General features: G+C 44.9%; 1 protein-coding gene across 1 annotated transcript in view; it reads right to left on the bottom strand.

The window, feature by feature from the left end:
* LOC143781551 (mediator of RNA polymerase II transcription subunit 30-like) overlaps positions 1 to 21,556 on the bottom strand; it is a 50,938-nt gene that overhangs the window by 2,911 nt on the left and 26,471 nt on the right. The gene's annotated exons all lie outside the window — the stretch shown is intronic.

Below are 21,556 nucleotides of genomic sequence, written 5' to 3'. Positions count from 1 at the left end.
CGAACACTACAGCAGTGCCACACGCACCGCAGACACTACAGCAGCGTTACACGCATCGCGAACACAACAGCAGCGTTACACGCACTGCGGACACTACAGCAGCGTTACACGCACTGCGGACACTTCAGCAGCGCCACATGCACCGCGGACACTACAGCAGCGCCACATGCAGATAACAGCAGCGCCACACGCACCGCGGACACTACAGCAGCGCCACATGCATCGCGAACACTACAGCAGCGTTACATGCACCGCGAACACTACAGCAGGGCCACACGCACTGCGGACACTACAGCAGCGCCACACGCACCGCGGACACTACAGCAGCGCCACACGCATCATGAACACTACAGCAGCGTTACATGCACCGCAAACACAATAGCTGCGCCACATGCACATTACAGCAGCGCCACACGCACACTACAGCAGAGCCACACACACCGCGGACACTAGAGCAGCACCACACGCACCGCAGACACTACAGCAGCGCTACACGCACCGCGTACACTACAGCAGTGCCACACGCACCGCGGACACTACAGCAGCGCCACGCACTGCGGACACTACAGCAGCGCCACACGCACCGACACTACGGCAGCGCCACGCGCACTGACTTTACGGCAGCTCCACGCACACCGACATTACGGCAGCGCCACGCGAACAAACGCTACGGCAGCGCCACGCGCACCGACACTACAGCAGCACCACATGCACCGACACTACAGCAGCGCCTCACGCACCATGGACACTACAGCAGCGCCACACGCACGGACACTACAGCAGCGCCACACGCACCGACACTACAGCAGCGCCACACGCACCGACACTACAGCAGCACCACACGCACCGACGCTACGGCAGCGCCATGTGAACTGACGCTATGGCTGGGCCACGCGCAGACGCTACGGCAGCGCCACGCGCACGCTACAGCAGCGCCACATGCACCAACACTACAGCAGCGCCACACGCACCGCGAACACTACAGCAGCACCACATGCAGACACTACAGCAGCGCCACAAGCACCGGACACTACAGCAGGGCCACCCGCACCGAACACTACAGCTGCGCCACACGCACCGGACACTACAGCAGCACCATACGCATCGACACTACAGCCGAAGAGGAGTGGGGGGTTATGGGGCGCACAGACTACAGTTACAGCCAGCGGCACACACTCACCGTACAGCCAGGGAGGGCAGTGGGTCACACTGACACTATATTTGGGGGGTGGACAAATGCCATATAGACAAACAATGACATTACACTCGGGGAGGGGCACAACATATAGCCGTGCACACACCATACAGCAGGACACATTGACACTACACTCGGGGACATGCCGTATAGCCAGGCATACACTGACACTACACTCGGGGACACGCCGTATAGCTGGGCACACACACACTACACTGGGCGGCACGCCGTATAGCCGGGCACACTGACACTACACAGAGGGACACGCCGTATAGCCGGGTACACACTGACACTACACTGCTGCTACAAGATTGAAGATGCACATAATTCAATTGCGACAAACGAGCATAAAGTAAAGGAGCTGCAACAAAAAGTCAGAGATTTATTCAAAGAGGGAAGGAACCTCTTCTCATGGATGGGGTCCATTTGAGTTTGTTTAATCAATATACACTCGACTTTGCTAAAACCCATAGTAGTAGTGATAGCACTGATTGTATTGATCTTGATTTATTTATGTGATGTGTTTCTTATTGCAGGAAATTAATTATACAATAGGACGACTGGTGGACACAGACAGAAGAGGACCCCTGTGCAAGAACTATATATGAGCCATTTGCAGCCCAATAGCTCATCACAATGCACAATTCCATTTGCTGAGGAGGTGGAAATGAGCCGCCTTACCTCTTGGGCTCATGTGCACAGGTTTCACCAATGATATGTCCGCACCTGATTGGAACCATAGGATGGATGACACTACAGCTACAGAGGTGACCGTCTGATAGCCTAGCTCGACTATCCATCTCTCCTGAAGACCCTTTCAGCTTTTTGAGAGTTGGGTGGAGGACATAATCTCTGAAAATAGGGTCCCACAGCTGCACCCCAACAGTTTGAGCAGCACTCTTTTGAAGAGTCAATGCCCTGAGACCACAGGGGGGCGTGTAGTGCCTCACTTGGTCAGCGAGGAAGATTTCCTCACTTTGTCACTGAGGATGATTTCATTCTCCAGGGATTACTCCGGAGTGGTCCTTGTGGTGGGATGCAGGTCTGGACAGCTGTCGTCATCCTATTAGATAAGAATTAATGTATTTGTGTGTATACTTTAATAAAGTGTAGGGAATGCTTAGATGAAGTGGCAACTATAAGGCAGCCAGGAATGGATGTCTGACATCCCATGATCTATGCAGACTAGCTGTATACTTCATGAAGTATGGGCTGTCAACAGGGGTCATTTCACGATAGGCAGGAGCATAGCTAGCTTACATAATGGGTGATAATGAAATGGTAATAAGGGTGAGATACTGTGGAAGAAAATATAATTCCTTTGTCTTTCGCTTGATTTTAATATCTTTGTACATGTATTAGAAATAGAATATCTGTTTGAATAATAATGAGAAATTTTTCAATAAAAATAATTTTCTTTAAATCTGATGTGTTGTTTTATTGTGAAAAGCATATTACCAGTCTCACATTGTTCACATTTTGAAACAAAACAATAGTAAAGTACATTACAATAACACAGCCCAAATTGTACATATCGTATATACTCGAGTATAAGCCGACCCGAGTATAAGCCGACCCCCCTAATTTTGCCACAAAAAACTGGGAAAACTTATTGACTCGAGTATAAGCCTAGGGTGGAAAATGCAGCAGCTACCGGTGAATTTAAAAAATAAAAATAGATGCTCCATACCGTTCATAATTGCCCCATAGCTGTGCCATACAGTGCTCTGCACCATTATTGCCCCATAGCTGTGCCATATAGTGCTCTGCACCATTATTGTCCCATAGCTGTGCCATATAGTGCTCTGCACCATTATTGTCCCATAGCTGTGCCATATAGTGCTCTGCACCGTCCATTATTGCCCCATAGCTGTGCTGCTGCTGCTGCAATAAAAATAATAAAACACATACTCACCTGTCTTGCTTGCAGCTCCTCGGCGCCATCTTCCCGGCGTCTCTCCGCACTGACTGATCAGGCAGAGGGCGGCGCGCACACTATATGCGTCATCGCGCCCTCTGACCTGCACAGTCAGAGCGGAGAGAGAGACGCCGGGAAGATGGAGACAGCGCCTGTGGAACGAGGGAAGGTAAATATGTAATACTTACCTGCTCCCGGCGTCCCGCTCCTTCCCCCTGCCTGTCTTCGGTGCCGCAGCCTCTTCCTCTGTCAGCGGTCACCGGCACCGCTTCATTAGAGAAATGAATAGGCGGCTCCACCCCTATGGGGGGTGGAGCAGCCTATTCATTTCTCTAATGAGCGGTCCCACGTGACCGCTGAACAGGGGAAGAGGCTGCGGCACCCGGAGACAGTGGGACGTGCAGGGGGGGCGACAGGAGCCCCGGAAGCAGGTAAGTATATGACAGTGCTCACCCGCCGACCCCACCACCGATCATGACTCGAGTATAAGCCGAGGGGGCACTTTCAGCCCAAAAATTTGGGCTGAAAATCTCGGCTTATACTCGAGTATATACGGTAAATGATTTTCATAAACCAACATGTCGCAAGTTACATGTATAGAAAGACAATGTCAAAATAAATACATGAATCTCATGGAAAGGTCGGGTGTTCGAACAAATGTTATTTAACATGGAGGCAAGGCATTAAAATGATTATATTTTTCCCAACACATATATAGATATTATCCATGAGAAAACCATCATCTATGACATGAGATTATGTTGACCATAGAAGTAGTCGATCTGCTATAGTAATCCTGAGTAAGTCCACAGAAGCAATTCCTGGTGCGGACAACCAACATTCCCAGATTTTTACAAGTTTTCTTACTGCATTTCTTTTGGTGTACACGGGTCATTCCATGTTAAGTGAACCAATTATTTTTACCACTATATTTTTAATTCCTTTGAGATTTTGTTATTTGGTAATAGTGTGTCAGAGAATGCAAAATGTGAAGAAAAAAAAATTCTAGATATTTTTTTAAAATTTTTTATTGATTTTCAAAGTTTGGAAAAAGTGCGAATTTCGGTGTTGCCTGCCTTTACATTTCTCCCCATAACTCAGGCTAGAAAAGAGATAGAGAAACAAAATAAACACCATTCTACTCAGAACTGTACAGGCTTTCACCAGATATGTCACAAGAGTATCTTTGATAATATTTTACCTATGCGAACGCAAGCGCAAAATTTTAAAACGCATTTCTGAAAAAAATGTTTAATTTAAAAATGTCAAAAACTGCACATGTGCCTGTTATGCTCCTATTCACATCTGTACCAAAATACAAGATGGGATCATATTTTAAAAAATAAAAATATTACAGTGTCAGTTCAAAAATCTTGATTTCAGATCTGCTCAGCTTGAGGTGTAACAGTGTGGGGTCTAGATTTACCAAATAATCCATGATTGCTAGATATTACTGTATTATGTTATTATGTTACCACTTAGAAGCAGGAGAGGACAGAGGAGAAACTTTGTTAGGGCTGAGAATGACCAGGGGTAGACGGTGACTGCAGAGCAGATGACAGGCCGGCAGCTCGGGCCTCCACAGACCGTATTCACACCAAATCTTATCACCCAGGAGAGGCAACTCCTCAAATGGAGGGAGAAAAATATTCCTAACATCCAGTCCATGTATTGTACAAACCAGGACTACGGGGAGGAGGAGAGTTTGTTATAACATCGGTTACAGGAAGCAGAACCCATCACAGGGACTCAGCAATACCGGACTGTCATCCCATGTAGTGGAAATAAAGACAGTGACGTCCATGACGTGGTAGAAGGCGGCACAAGATCGGCAATGGATGACACAACTGGCTATGTGACCTGTGAATATGATTAGCGCCGACGGCTACTGGACTCTCCAAAGATTGTGAAAATGAAGACGTAGAAGTGACTTTTCTGCACCGTCTGGTCCAGCGCCATCCTTTGTGTATCCAAGAAAATCAGACATTGTAAAAGTTACAAAAATCAGATCTAACTCAGGTGGAGCCGAGCACCACGACAGCCGCACATACTGACACAGAAGGAAACGGCCATTGCTAGTGAGCGCTTATGGACAAGATGACATTTCACCCACTAGAAGGGACACATTGATGATAACAGGCCAGTGTAAAAACCTACTATTAATTGTTTGATTAGTTCATATTTTATAGAACGAGGATTTAACTACTGGACTATTCTTCTTAAACACTTCAGAAATGACATGTTTAGTGATATAGTAGAAAAAAAATTGTTCCATGTATAAATAGGTGGTAGAAATATTGGTTCTTTTAATCTTGTTTTTAACATATAATTAGGATCAGACTGTATTTAGAAAACCACACTTGAGGATGTGATCACCTTTTATCTTTTGACTTGTTCAATGCATTCAGGTTGAAAATGCTGAGCAAGTTGTTATGATGATTAAGATGCATTTATTCTGGCACTTTGGTATTTGTTTTTTGTGTTTCTTTATTGTTACATATAAATGTTGAATGCAGTAAGTTGTAATTTGAAAAGAAAAAAGGAAGAAACTCACACAAACATAAAATCAGATGACTCAAGGCTTAAAAAAAAAATACAAATGTGATAGATCCCAAGTTGAATCCCTGTACAAATATAAACAAGGACACAAGTAACACACATGCATGTTTTCACAATTTTAAAACATACGTTTTTTTCAGAATTGCGCATCAAAATTTTTAATTTGATTTCTCCAAAACAAAATATAAAGAAACATAGTCTTGTGACATATCAAATGAAAGCCGGTACCGTTCTGAGAAAAATGATGCCTCTCCCACCTCTTTATCTTAATTCTAGCCCGAGATATGATAAAAAATGTAAAGCCATACCAGGCCAAAATCCATGCTTTTTCAAAACTTTAAAAATCTGTAAAAAATTAACCGATGAAGAAAAAAATTCTAAACTTTTAATTTGTAATTAACTAAAATTGTACTTCATAAAAAAAAAAAAAAAAAAATCTAAAGACGTAAGGTAAAAAAAATATTCAGATTTGGATCACTTGATATGGAATGACCCACACGCTCCCCTTTCTGAACAGATAGTTTTATTAATTTTAGATTTCGAGTCTTCCAATGTTTGAGAGGATTGGTCTAGCCAGTGCAAGTCCAAGAATCTCCTAGCGTGAAACAATACCCTAGAGATGGCTATTGCCATAATAGAATTTGAATCGGCACAGTCTACCAAGAGACCGAGTACACATAGTCTTTAGCGATGATCGAGCACTAAAATAATCAAGTGCTCGGTATTTGAGTTGAGCAGGCTGGACGCTTGGACGGGGTCGATTTGAGTAATAGTATAATGGAAGTCAATGGGAGACTCAAGCATTTTTCTTGAAGACCCAGGGGGGAGGGAACAGGCAAATGGCTGAAATGGATGGAAACAGCCCTCAGATGGAATGGGAACAGCATGGAGAAAAAATCCTTTGCCAGGACAGAGAAGCTCTGGGAAAACCTCCGACGTGGGCCATCTCCATCCTGGAGGTTAACAAGCTAAGTTAGCATTTCAAGCAGCTGATCTAAACTGCAAGCCGGTGAACTTGAGATTCAGTGGAGTCCAGATAACCCCAGAGACATCAGCGGTGACGTTTCCTGTGCTCTACGTGGCTCCTGCTCCAGACGCTGAAGCTTTAACCCCTTACTGACATCGGACGGGATAGTACGTCCGAGGTCAGGTCCCCTGCTTTGATGCATCGCTCCGCGGTGATCCCGCATCAAAGCCGGGACATGTCAGCTGTTTTGAACAGCTGACATGTGCCCGCAATAGCGGCGGGTGAAATGGCGATTCACCCGCCGCTATTAACTAGTTAAATGCCGCTGTCAAACGCAGACAGCGGCATTTAACTACCGCATCCGGCCGGGCGACCGGAAATGACGGCATCGCCGACCCCCGTCACATGATCGGAGGTCGGCGATGCTTCTCCATTGTAACCATAGAGGTCCTTGAGACCTCTATGGTTACTGATCGCCGGTAGCTGTGAGCGCCACCATGTGGTCGGCGCTCACAGCACACCTGCATTTCTGCTACATAGCAGCGAACAGCAGATCGCTGCTATGTAGCAGAGGCGATCGTGCTGTGCCTGCTTCTAGCCTCCCATGGAGGCTATTGAAGCATGGCAAAAGTTAAAAAAAAAAGTTAAAAAAAATGTGAAAATAAAAAAAATATAAAAGTTTAAATCACCACCCTTTCGCCCCAATCAAAATAAATCAATAAAAAAAAATCAAATCTACACATATTTGGTATCGCCGCGTTCAGAATCGCCCGATCTATCAATAAAAAAAGCATTAACCTGATCGCTAAACGGCGTAGCGAGAAAAAAATTTGAAACGCCAGAATTACGTTTTTTTGGTCGCCGCGACATTGCATTAAAATGCAATAGCGGGCGATCAAAAGAACGTATCTGCACTGAATTGGAATCATGAAAAACGCCAGCTCGGCACACAAAAAATAAGCCCTCAACCGACCCCAGATCATGAAAAATGGAGATGCTACAAGTATCGGAAGATGGCGCAAATTTTTTTTTTTTTTTAGTAAAGTTTGGAATTTTTTTTCACCACTTAGGTAAAAAATAACCTACCGTAGTCATGTTAGGTGTCTATGAACTCGTAATGACCTGGAGAATCATAATGGCAGGTCAGTTTTAGCATATAGTGAGCCTAGCAAAAAAGCCAAACAAAAAACAAGTGTGGGACTGCTCTTTTTTTGCAATTTCACTGCACTTGGAATTTTTTTCCCGTTTTCTAGTACACGACATGCTAAAACCAATGATGTTGTTCAAAAGTACAACTCGTCCTGCAAAAAATAAGCCCTCACATGGCCAAATTGACAGAAAAATAAAAAAAGTTATGGCCCTGGGAAGGAGGAGAGTGAAAAATGAACACGGAAAAACGAAAAATCCCACGGTCATGAAGGGGTTAAAGAAGCTCCGGGAGATCAAGGTAAATGCCTCGGCTGAGCCCCAGATGGGGAAATCTTGAGCAGAGCTTCCTGCTCCGTCGCTGCACGGACCTGTCAGATCACCCTCCATAGCCCGGCATCTTGGAAGCAGCCTTTGGCACGAAGCAAAGATGTTTGTACCTGCGGCTGCAGGTATCAGTAAAAGTCAGGTGTTTGCAACGGAGACGGTGGTGGAGGGGAACTCCCAACAACAGCATCGCTTGCCAGAAGGATTTCCTCCTGATAGCACAGAGGATGTACAGCCTGGTGATCGGTTGGGACATTCTGAGACAGGGGAGAAATCCTTCCCAAAACCTGCCAATCTCATTAAAGATGCTTCAAATCAGCTACTATCTGGAGCGGTAAGGCTACTTTCACACTAGTGTCGTGCACTGCATGTCGCTATGCGTCGTTTTGAAGAAAAAACGGATCCTGCAAAAGTGCTTGCAGGATACGTTTTTTCTCCATTGATTTGCATTAGCGACGCATTGCGACTCTTTGCCACACGTCGCACCGTCGCCACCAAAAAACGTTGCTTGTAACGTTTTTTGGTGCGTCGTTCCTGTCTTTTCCGACCGCGCATGCGCGGCCAGAACTCCGCCCCCTCCTCCCCGCACCTCACAATGGAGCAGCGGATGCGTTGAAAAACAGCATCCGCTGCCCCCGTTGTGCGGGGCTTGCACAGTATGCGTCGGTGCGCTGCAACGACGCATTGCGACGTGCAGTGCACGACGCTAATGTGAAAGTAGCCTTAGTGAAAAGTCGCTATCAGAATATAATGAGGTGCAGCCTTCTTCTGGATCAAAGAATCCTATTTATTATCAATATAATGCGGAAGGTATATTACCTTTAAGTGTTACTACATCCTCCAATGGGGGTTGCAGGGAAATGGGACCATATTTATATTTAACTAGATGGTGGCCCGATTCTAACGCATCGGGTATTCTAGAATATGTATGTAGTTTATTTATGAAGGCCGGGCGCAACCAATCAGTGAAGCCAGGGCCAGCTCCAGGTTCTTGAGGGCCCCGGGTGAAAGAGTCTCACAGCCCACGTAGCATATAACACAGCCCATGTAGTATATAGCACAGCCACATAGTATATTGCACAGCCACGTAGTATATAGCACAGCCACTTAGTATATAGCACAGCCCATGCAGTATATAACACAGCCCACGCAGTGTGTAGCACAGCCCATGTAGTATATAGCACAGCCACGTACTATATTAAATAGCCACATAGTATATAGCACAGCCCACGTAGTACATAACACAGCCCACGCAGTATATAACACAGCCCACATAGTATATAACACAGCCCACGTAGTATATAGCAATGTGGGCACCATATCCCTGTTAAAAAATGAATTAAAATAAAAAATAGTTATATACTCACCTTCCGGCGGCCCCCAGATCCTGCCCAGGCCTTTAGCGATGTTCCTCGTGAAGCTCCGTTCCCAGTAATGCCTTGCGGCAATAACCCGTGATGATGTACCGGTCTCGCGAGACCGCTACGTCATCTGGGGTCATTGCCGCAATGCATTCTTGGGACCGGAGCGTCGAGAGGAGCAGGAAAGGCTGCCGCGGATGCCGGAAGGTGAGAATATAATGATTTTTTTTATTATTATTTTTTTTAACATTATATGTTTTTACTATTGATGCTGCATAGGCACTGACTGGAGGGGAGTATGGAGGGGGCACTGACTGGAGGGGAGCAGGGAGGGGCCAACTCACTGGCGGACTGTGCCTGTCGCTGATTGGTCACGCCCAGCCGCAGAGGTGTATCTAGCCTTTCCTGCACTCGGGGCAAAGGATCAGTTTGGCGCCCCCCCCCAAACCTCCCCCATTTGAACCTTAACTCTATTGAAACTGTATGACCAAGCCAAGGTACATTCCTGAATCCCCATAATGTTAAAATAGATACCAATAAAAGCAAAATTAATTGAGATAGCGGTAGGTTGTGTTTTTGAATATCCATATTGAATCAGGAGCCCCATATAATGCTGCATAAAGGTTAATAATGGCCCCATAAGATGCTCCATAGACACATTTGCCCAATATAATGCTCCACAAACGTTGATTATGCCCCATAAGATGCTCCATAAAGATATTTGCGCCATATAGTGCTGCACAAACGTTAATTATGGCCCCATAAGATGCTCCATAGAGATATTTGCGCCATGTAATGCTGCAGAAATGTTGATTATGGCCCCATAAGATGCTCCATAAATATATTTGCCCCATATAGTGCTGCAGAAACTTTGATTATGCCCCATAAGATGCTCAATAAATATATTTGCCTCATATAGTGCTGCAGAAACGTTGATTATGGCCCCATAAGATGCTCCATAAATATATTTGCCCCATATAGTGCTGCAGAAACGTTGATTATGGCCCTATAAAATGCTCCATACAGACACTTGCCCCATTTGCTGTTGCTGCGATAAAAAAAAAATCATATACTCGCCTCTCCGTTGCTCAGGCCCCCGGCACTTTCAATATTCACCTGCTCCTCGTTCCGGGCGCCGCTCCGTCTTCAACACGGACGTTCAGGCAGAGGGCGTGCACTAACCACGTCACCGCGCCCTCTGACCTGAGCGTCACTGCTGAAGATGGAGCGGCGCCGAAACGAGGAGCAGGTGAATATCGCACAGCGCTCCCCTCCCCGTTATACTCACCTGCTCCTGGCATGGTGCAGTCCCTGCTTCCCCAGCGCGGTGCCGCCAGCTTCTTCCTGTATTGAGCGGTTACCATTACCGCTCATTAGAGTAATGAATATGCGGCTCCACCCCTATGGGAGGTGGAGCTGCATATTCATTACTGTAATGAGCGGTACCATGTGACCGCTCAGTACAGGAAGAAGCTGCGGCGTCGGGGAACTAGAGACCTGCAGGGACCGCGTCGCCAGGAGTAGGTGAGTATCTCAGTGTGGGGGAGGCAGAATGCCGCCGACGAGGAGCCTCCTTGGACAGCCGCATCATCAGGCGGCCCGCTGGCACCCCCTGTCGGCTGCACCCGGGGCACATGCCCCAGCTGCCCCCCACTGGATACGCCACTGCCCAGCCGGCCGCGACCAATCAGCAACGCGGGATTTCCAGGACAGACAAACAGATGGAAATGGACCTTAGATGATTATATATATATATATATATATATATATATATATATATATATATATATATATATATATATATATATATATATATATATATATATATAGACTAGATGGTGGCCCGATTCTAACGCATCGGGTATTCTAGAATATGTATGCGTAGTACATTGCGCAGCCACACAGTATATTGCGCAGCCCACGCAGTACATTGCGCAGCCCAGGCAGTACATTGCGCAGCCCACGCAGTACATTGCGCAGCCACGCAGTACATTGCGCAGCCCACGTAGTACATTGCACAGCTCACGCAGTACATTGCGCAGCCCACGCAGTACATTGCGCAGCCCACGCAGTACATTGCGCAGCCCACACAGTACATTGCGCAGCCACACAGTACATTGCGCAGCCACAGTACATTGCGCAGCCCACGCAGTACATTGCGCAGCCCACGCAGTACATTGCGCAGCCACGCAGTACATTGCACAGCCACACAGTACATTGCGCAGCCCACGCAGTACATTGCGCAGCCACACAGTACATTGCGCAGCCACGCAGTACATTGCGCAGCCCACGTAGTACATTGCACAGCTCACGCAGTACATTGCGCAGCCCACGCAGTACATTGCGCAGCCACGCAGTACATTGCCCAGCCACGCAGTACATTGCGCAGCCACACAGTACATTGCGCAGCCCACGCAGTACATTGCGCAGCCCACGCAGTACATTGCGCAGCCACGCAGTACATTGCGCAGCCCACGTAGTACATTGCACAGCTCACGCAGTACATTGCGCAGCCCACGCAGTACATTGCGCAGCCCACGCAGTACATTGCGCAGCCCACGCAGTACATTGCATGTCCAACGTAGTATATTGCCCAGTCACGCAGTATTTTGCCCAGTCACGTAGTATAATGCTCCATGCAGTTATGGCCCCATAGATGCCCCATATAATGCTCCATGCAGTTCTTTATGGCCCCATAGATGCCCCATATAATGCTCCATGCAGTTATGGCCCCATAAATGCCCCATATAATGCTCCATACAGTTCTTTATGGCCCCATAGATGCCCCATATAATGCCCTATATATTGCTCCATGCAGTTATGGCCCTATAGATGGCCCATATAATGCTCCATGCAGTTATGGCCCCATAGATGCCCCATATAATGCTCCATACAGTTCTTTATGGCCCCATAGATGCCCCATATAATGCTCCATACAGTTCTTTATGGCCCCATAGATGCCCCATATATTGCTCCATGCAGTTATGGCCCCATAGATGCTCTATATAATGCTCCATGCAGTTATGGCCCCATAGATGGCCCATATAATGCTCCATGCAGTTATGGCCCCATATATGCTCCATGTAATGCTCCATGCAGTTCTTTATGGCCCCATAGACGCTCCATACAGCATTGTGCCACATGTAATGCTGCTGCTGAGGCAATAAAAACAAAATATCACATACTCACCTCTCGTCGCTGCTCCTCAGCGTCCCGTCTCTCCGCACTGACTGTTCAGGCAGAGGGCGGCGCAGTTATATACTGCGTGGGCTGTGCTATATACTATGTGCCCTGTGTTATATACTGCGTGGCCTGTGTTATATACTGCGTGGCTGCTATATACTGCGTGGGCTGTGTTATATAGTAAGTGGGCTGTGTTATATATAGTGCGTGGCCTGTATTAACGCATCTGGTATTCTAGAATATGTATGTATGTATATAGCAGCTACATAGTATATAGCACAGGCCACGTACTATTTGTCTGCTATATACTACATGCCTCCTATATACTAAATATATAACACTGCCCATGTAGTATATAGCACAGCCCCCGCAGTATATCACACAGCACATGTAGTATATAACACTGCCCATGTAGTATATAGCACAGCCCCCGCAGTATATCACACAGCCCACGTAGTATATAACACTGCCCATGTAGTATATTGCCCAGCCCCCGCAGTATGTCACAGAGCCCACACAGTATATAACACTGGCCACGTAGTATATAGCAGCCCCTGCAGTATATCACACAGCCCACGCAGTATTTAGCAGTGTGGGCACCATATCCCTGTCGCCTGTCGCTGATTGTTCGCTGCCGGCCACGTAGTATATAGCGTAGTATTCTAGAATATGGATGTAGTTTTTTTATGAAGATTGAAGAATAATGCAATAATGGGTAAAATATATTTATTATCATTAAATGTTATTAGTCATAGAACTTAATACAATTGAATGAAATTATGAAACAGATCATCAAAATATATAAACCACATTACATGAACTGTAACTGTATTTAAATAAATCATCGGACAAAAGAAGGACATTGACACTATAATATATTTATTAACAATATCAAGCCAAAATATTTTTGTACACCACATTTCTTGTGAATACCTTTTGACTACCTATAAGCAACTTTCCTTGTAAAGGGGTAGGAAGAACTTGCACCTTGACGTTGGATCTCATTTTAACTCTTGAAAATGCAACGTAGAGTCGTCCATGACCAAAAACGGGCTGCGGTAGATATATGCCAACACGGTGTAGAGTTTGACCTTGTGACTTGTTTATTGTCATGGCAAAAGCTGGTTTTATTGGAAACTGTCGACGCCGAAGCCTAAATGGAAGACCCGTGTCTGAAGGACATAAATCAATGCGTGGAATGAACACTTCATCTCCTTTTGCTGATCCAGTGATCACTCTTGCTTGAATGACGTGAGAATGGAGTCCAGTAACAATAAGGCGAGTTCCATTACGTAGACCATTTTTCGTATTTAGATTCCGCAGCAACATTATGATAGTTCCAACTTTCAGTTGAAGTCTGTGGGATGGCATTCCTGATGGCGTAAGACTATTTAAAAATTCAACTGGATAATGCTCTCGTTCATCTTCATTGTCTACATCCACTGAATCATCACTTTTATACAACTTATACTCACCAGGCATTCTATCCATCACCTGGGAATTTAGCAGAGCCACGTCATCATTCTTGGGACAAAGAATTGCATGAGAAGAGGCCCTCTCAACACTGCTTTGGTCGTTCACATCAATTTCAATGCATTGTCCAAAAACATCAGTTACGATGCAGTCAGTGCACAAAATGTCTTCTGGTATTTCAATAATATCTTCTCCAAGGTTGTATTCCTTGCTAAGTTCACCGTTGCCAAGTTTAAGAAGCCAGTTGCTATACTCTGGGTCCGAAGATCGCATATTGTTAATTAGTTGGAGTTTATTGAACTGTTTCCAAAGGTCAGCCATTTTTAAGCTGGACTCGATAACATCTGTTCTTGTTCCATTTGGTATGACTGGAAGGCATTGCCTAAAATCTCCGCCAATCACAAAAACTTTACCTCCAAATGGAATTTTACTTTTTTCAGCGACATTTGTAGTCATTACTTCACGCAGAAGTTTGTCAATTAAGCTCAAAGCATATTTGGGTGCCATGGTGCACTCGTCAAGTATGAAAACATGTGCATTTTTTAACAGTCTTCCTGCAAATGTGTCTTGTTTTATTCTGGAAATAGAGATTTCATTGACTGGAACTGGTATCCCAAAGAGTGAATGGATAGTGCGACCTCCTCGTAAAAGGTTTGCTGCAATCCCTATTGTAGCTGACGGCAATACGACTTTTCCCAACCCTCTAACGTGATGCATTATAACTTCATAGAGGTATGTTTTACCGCTCCCTCCTGGACCATCAATAAAGAAACATTTTGGCCTTGCATCTGCTTGGTTTTCTATAGCGCTCACAATAGTGTCATATGCAATCCGTTGTTGTTCATTTAAGGAGTTTGTCTTCTCTGTTGCCAACAATAATTCGTAAGCTTCGTCATACTCTGGAACTTGTGGAACTTGAATGGCAGGCTGGGGCAAATTAAAGTCTGAAAACGTTTTTCCATGTAGTAGTAAGATATTTTGGACATCTTGCATGGCATAAGATTCGCAATTTTGACAACTTCCACTTCTGTTGTGAAGACGTAAGCAGTAGTCCTCGATTAGATGTTCTTTAAAATTAGTCCAAAGTTGAGCTGGATTTGTAGGCGGTCCAAATACACACATGTAGGCAAACAATTCACGAAGTTGCTTAGGCATATGTAGGGTAACTGCGTCTTCTAAAGTAAGTTTCCACACAGTATCATCCAATAGAAGTCCTAAAGCCAAAGCTGCAGCTTTAAATGTATCGTGCAATACTCCGTTAACTGTTTTCAGATCGTCATAAGTTTTAGCTCCTTTGATATGTAGTAGTAACAGCCGAAAGCAATATCTTTCTTGATCCTTGACACTAACAGTATACATGCATCCAATTATTCTGCTAACTCCTCGTTGTCTTGCATTCCAAGTTTTATTCCAAATGTAATGCTCTGGAATCTCTCGGTACAAATAGTGCCTTGCGTTTTCGTCACGTTGGTTCAGCAAAAACCATTCCATTAATGTTGATGTCGTGCTTAAAGTTTTTGAGACATCTTTGACTTCAGCATCTTCAAAGAAATAAAGCTGCTGTTGATTTGGTAAATGAATAGCTAAACGTATAATGGCATGGGACTGTGAATGCATTGGAAACGCAAATATCCTCCAAGCAGCTTCTGGAGCACTGACATATCTTGAGTCAACAAAAGTTGATGATTCATCGTGATTGACTGTTTTCTGTTGTATTTCGATGTTAGCTTTGTCATGCCCCTTGTAGATGTACTTGAAGAGATATTTTACACTTTTTATTGAAGCACAGATTTCTACGTTGATGTGACAGTTGTAGCATTTTGATAAGTACGGGTTGTATGGGACTATATATGAGTTATTTATAATTTTGCTGCTGCTGCTTTTCTGTCATCCTCATTGGCGTATCTTCGTTTATGACCCATTCTAAGATAGAAACACAGGGAGATGCCGCCCATACAGGGAGACGCAGGCACGCACCCTACACAATGGCGGCACTTGACAGCAGTGGAGGACAATGATGATTCCAGAATTCGTAGCAGACTGTGCCCGTCGCTGATTGGTCGAGGCCGGCTGGCCTTGACCAATCAGAGACTGTGCCCGTCGCTGATTGGTCGAGGCCTGGCGGCCTCGACCAATCAGCGACGCGGGATTTCCAGGACAGACAGACAATTAAACCCTTAGACAATTATATATATAGATGCAACTCTGGAGGGACCATTCTTAGTACCATCAACGAAAGGGGAAGCTTTTGGTGTTAAAAGTGACAGCTCCTCTGAATTTATAACTGCCTGTCATGAGTCCACTCCATCTATCTGTAAAAATTCAGAGACACTGTCTATAAAGAATAATACCACAGCTCAAAGCAGTCAATCAGACAAAAACCTGTCTCTTAATAATCAATCAGTTTCCTTTGAACAATCAATAGCTAATTATAAATCCTGTTTAAAATCTATGTTTGAAGAAAATAGGCGCTTGATTGACAGCTTTGGTAGTTTCAACAAAGATATAAAAGAACAAAAAGAACAGTCAGACTCAAACCATATTTTATATTCTGATACTCTCCTGTGATGTCTATATGCAGGCCCAGCATCTCCTGCCTTTATACAGCAGCTCCATGTCTCCTGTGATGCCTATACTGCAGCCTCATGTCTCCTGTGATGTCTATACTGCAGCCTCATGTCTTCTGTGACATCTTTACTGCAGCCCCATGTCTCCTGTGATGTCTATACCGCAGCCCAAGCATCTTCTGTGATGTTTATACCACAGCCACATGTGTCCTGTGATGCCTATGCCGCAGCCCCAGCATTTCCTGTAATGATTATACCGCAGCTCCAGCATCTCCTATGATGTCCATACTGCAGTCCCGTGTCTCCTGTGATGTCTTTACGGTAGCCCCAGCATCTACTATGATGTCTTCCGCAACCCAGCATCTCCTATTATGTCTGTACCGCAGTCCCAGCCTCTCCTGTGATTATACCACAGATCTAGCATCTCCTATGATGGATATATTGCATCCCCAGCATCTCATGTAAAGGCTATACCGCAGACTCCATGTCTCCTGTGATGATTATACCGCAGACTCCATGTCTCCTGTGATGATTATACCGCAGCCTCAGCATCTCCTGTGATAATTATACCACAGCCGCAGCGTCTCCTGTGATGTTTATGCCACAGCACCATGTCTCCTGTGATATCTGTAGTCCAGCCCCATGTCTCCTACAACATCTATACAGCAGCCCCATGTCTACTGTGATGTCTATATCACAACCCCATGTCTCCTGCGATGTCTATACCACAGCCCTATGCCTCCTGTGATGTCTATATCACAGCCCCATGTCTTGTGTGACATCTATACCGCAGCCCGAGAGTCTCCTGTGATGTCTATACCACAACCCAGAGTCTCCTGTGATAGCTAAACCGCAGCCCCAGGGTCTCCTGCGATGATTATACAACAGGCCCAGCGTCTCCTGTAATGTCTATACTGCAGCCCCATTTCTTCTGTGATGATTATACCACAGACCCATATCTCCTGTAATGTCCATGTTTTTCTTGAAGTCAATACCGCAGCCCCATGTCTCTAGGAATGCCTATACCTCAACCCCATGTCTTCTGTGATGCTTATTTCAGAGCCCCATGTCTCCTGTGATGTTTATGTCGCAGCCTCATATCTCCTGTAATGTATATGCCGCAGCCCCATATCTCCTGTAATGTATATGCCACAGCCCCATGTCTACTGTCATGTATATGCCGCAGCCCTTTGTCTCCTGTGATGTATATACAGCTGTCTCGGTGTCTCCTGTGTTATGTATAAGGCAGTCTTGGTGTCTCCTATGTGATGTACATGGCAGTCTCGGTGTCTCCTATGTGATATATATGGCAGTCTCCTCAGTGTCTCGTTGGTGATGTATATAAACATTCACTCTGTGTCTCCTATGTGATGTGTATACAGCAGTCTGTGTGTCTCAAAAGTTATTTATACTGCAGATCTCTGATTGATGAATTTCCCACTGTGATGAGACCTGCAGTGTAATATACATCTATGTTCGGTATGAATAAGGCCGGGTTCACATTAGTGTATCTGTGTGCAGTGTATGATCTGCATAGATCCGCATGCGTACACATCTTTAACATGCGTACGTATGTGTCGTTTCACAGTGTGCGGCGGTGTCCGACGAACGCAGCATGTTGCATTTTTGAGGCATCAAATATTGCGCAATCATGCGTATGCGGATGAGTGCGTCAAAACATGCATTACTGTCTATGAGAACGCATTGGTACGCAAGGACATGCGTATGCATGCGTTCGATACGCATGCATACTCAGACTGTGCATGTCCAGGAAACTATGTCAACACCTCCACCATGCGCATAAATAACGCAAACGCATGCCAAAACGCATTTAAACGCATGCACACGCAGCGGGGGGGGGGTGTTACGTCATGCATAAGATGATGCGGAGGCGTAAGCATGCATTTGTATGCGTTTGCGCATGCAGATGATACGATATGCACAGAAACGCCAATGTGAACCTAGCCTCACTGCTGCAAGTTCTTTACAAAACTTATCACAAAGACAAATCTCAGTTATAAGTACTAACATCATCCATACCTCCTAACAGCACATCCCCATCAAAGAGAAGCAGTTCAAGCCATCGCATTAGAGGTGAGGCAATTAAATGTTTGACCAAATATAGCAGGGTATGTTTCAGGTTGATAATTTTGTCTGCAAAGGATCGTATAAATATCCAAATGGCCCTTGGCAGAAAAAAATGTTCCCCCCCTGGTGAATTGTGACTTGCAGTGGATAATCCCCCTCTCCATTGGAGAAAATATGCTTGGCCGAGTTTGTGGAGGAGTTAGAAGAGACTAGGTTAGGAGGAGTAGCTGTTGGCTGACCAAGATTCGACACAGTCCGTACAATCCTCACAGCCCTGTCCAAGTATACAGCTTTGTGTCACATAAAAGAGTCTGATAGAAAAGTCAGGAGCCTCTGGGCTGCCAGTTACTCAGTACTGCTTTAGGCTATGTGCACATGTAGCAGAATTGCCGCGGAAATTTCCGCGGCAATTCTGCGCCTCCTGCCGCGGGTATATCGCATGCAGAATTTGCATGCATATACCCGCAGAAAACTAGCGTTTTGCAAGCATAATTAGCTTGCAGAATGCTAGAGTTTTCCAAGCGATCTGTAGCATCGCTTGGAAAACTGACTGACAGGTTGGTCACACTTGTCAAACATAGTGTTTGACAAGTGTGACCAACTTTTTACTATAGATGCAGCCTATGCAGCATCTATAGTAAAAGGTAGAATGTTAAAAATAATTAAAAAAAAGGTTATACTCACCTCAGCGGCTTCCGTTCCTAATGCTGTGTGTTCAGGACCTTCCATTGAAGTAGCGGTCACGTGACCCGCGGTCATGTGACCGTGACGTCATCGCAGGTCCTTCACACACACCTCGGAAGCCGTTGAGGAGGTTGGGCCGCCCGAAGGTGAGTATATCACTATTTTTTATTTTAATTCTTTTTTTTTTACCACTTATATGGTGCCCAGTCCGTGGAGGAGAGTCTCCTCTCCTCCACCCTGGGTACCAACCGCACTTGATCTGCTTACTTCCCGCATGGTGTGCACAGCACCCTGCGGGAAGTAAGCAGATCAATGCACTCCTATGTCTGCAGAATCGCCGCGATTCCGCAATTTTAATGAACATGCTGCGTTTTTTTCTGGATTGCGATTCCGCTCAGGAAAAAATGCAGCATGTGCACAAAAAATGCGGATTGCATTCTGTTACATAGGATGCTTAATGTTAGCGTTTTTTTCGCGGTTTTATAGCGTTTTTATAGCGAAAAACCGTGAAAAAAACGCAAAAAATCTGCTACGTGTGCACACAGCCTTAAAGTGATCACATCACTACTTTTACTACATACAGCATTATTTATTTCGTAATGCATACAAGCCATGGCTGAAAGTGTTGGCATCTTTGAAGGTGTTCCAGAAGATGAAATATTTCTTCAAGAAATTTATTGCAATTACATATGTTAAGTTATGCACATTTTTATTTCCTTTGTGTGTATTGGAACAACACAAAAAAAATGAGGAAAAAAAGGCACATTGGAAATAATTTCACACGAAACCCCCAAAGTGGACCTCATAAAATTGTTGGCACCCTCAACGTAATATTTGGTTGCACACTTCAGGATAAATAACTGCAATCAATTGCTTCATATAACCACCAGCAAGCGTCTTACACCTTTCAACTGGAATTTTTGACAACTAATTTTTGCAAACTGGTCCAGGTCTCATATTTGAAGGGCGCCTTCTCCCTACAGCAATTTTAATCTCTCTCTACAGGTGTTCAATGGGATTTAGATCCGGACTCATTGCTGGCCAATTCAGATCTCCCAAGCAATTTTTTTCCATTTATTTCAGGGTGCTTCTTGAAGGTTTGGGGTCATTGTCCTGCTGGAAGACCCATGACCTAGCATGCAAACCCAGCTTTCTGTCACTGGGCGCTGCATTACTACCCAAAATCCTTTGGTAATCTTCAGATTTCATGATGCCTTGTACACAGTCAAGGCACCTAGTGCCAGGGTCAGCAAATAACCCTAAAACATCTTTGAACCTCCACCATATTTGACTGTAGGTACTGTATTCTTTTCTTTGTAGACCTCATTCTGTTTTCGATAAACAGTAGAATGATGTGCTTTGCCCAAAAACTCGATATTGGTCTCATCTGTCCACAAGACATTTTCCCAGAAGGATTTTGGCTTACTCATGTACATTTGGCAAACTGAAGTATATTTTTTTCATGTCTCTGTGTCAGCTGTGGGGGTGCTCTTGGGTCTCCTGCCATAGCATTTAATTTCATTCAAATGTCAATAGATAGTTCTTGCTGATACTGATGTACCCTGAGAATGCAGGACAGATTGAATTTCTTTGGAACTTGATTAAGGCTGCTTAATCACCATCCAGACTATCCTGAATTACAACCATTCATCAATTTTTCTAAGCCATCCATCTACAGGGAGATTAGCTACTGTGCCATGGGTTGTAAACTTTTTGATGATGTGCACCATGGAAAAAGGAACATCAGTATCTCTGTGAAAGGACTTGTAACCTTGAGATTGTTGATATTTTTCAACAATTTTCGTTCTCAAGTCCTCAAACAGTTCTCGTCTCCTCTTTCTGTTTTCTATGCTTAGTGTAGCACACATGGACACACAATGCAAGGATAGTCAACTTCCCCCCTTTTGTCTGGTTTTAGGTGTGATTTTCATATTACCCACACCTGTTACTTGCCACAGGTAAGTCTGAATGAGCATCACATGCTTTAAACAAAGTTGTTTACTCATATTTTTTGAAAGGTGCCAACAATTTTTGGAGTTTTGTGTGAAATTATGTCCAATTTGCCTTTTCCTCATTTTTTTGTGTAGT

Source organism: Ranitomeya variabilis, chromosome 6 (assembly GCF_051348905.1).
Source record: "Ranitomeya variabilis isolate aRanVar5 chromosome 6, aRanVar5.hap1, whole genome shotgun sequence".
NCBI lineage: Eukaryota > Metazoa > Chordata > Amphibia > Anura > Dendrobatidae > Ranitomeya > Ranitomeya variabilis.
The sequence above is the reverse complement of the archived record's forward strand: the minus strand, read 5'-3'. Positions and strand labels throughout refer to the sequence as shown.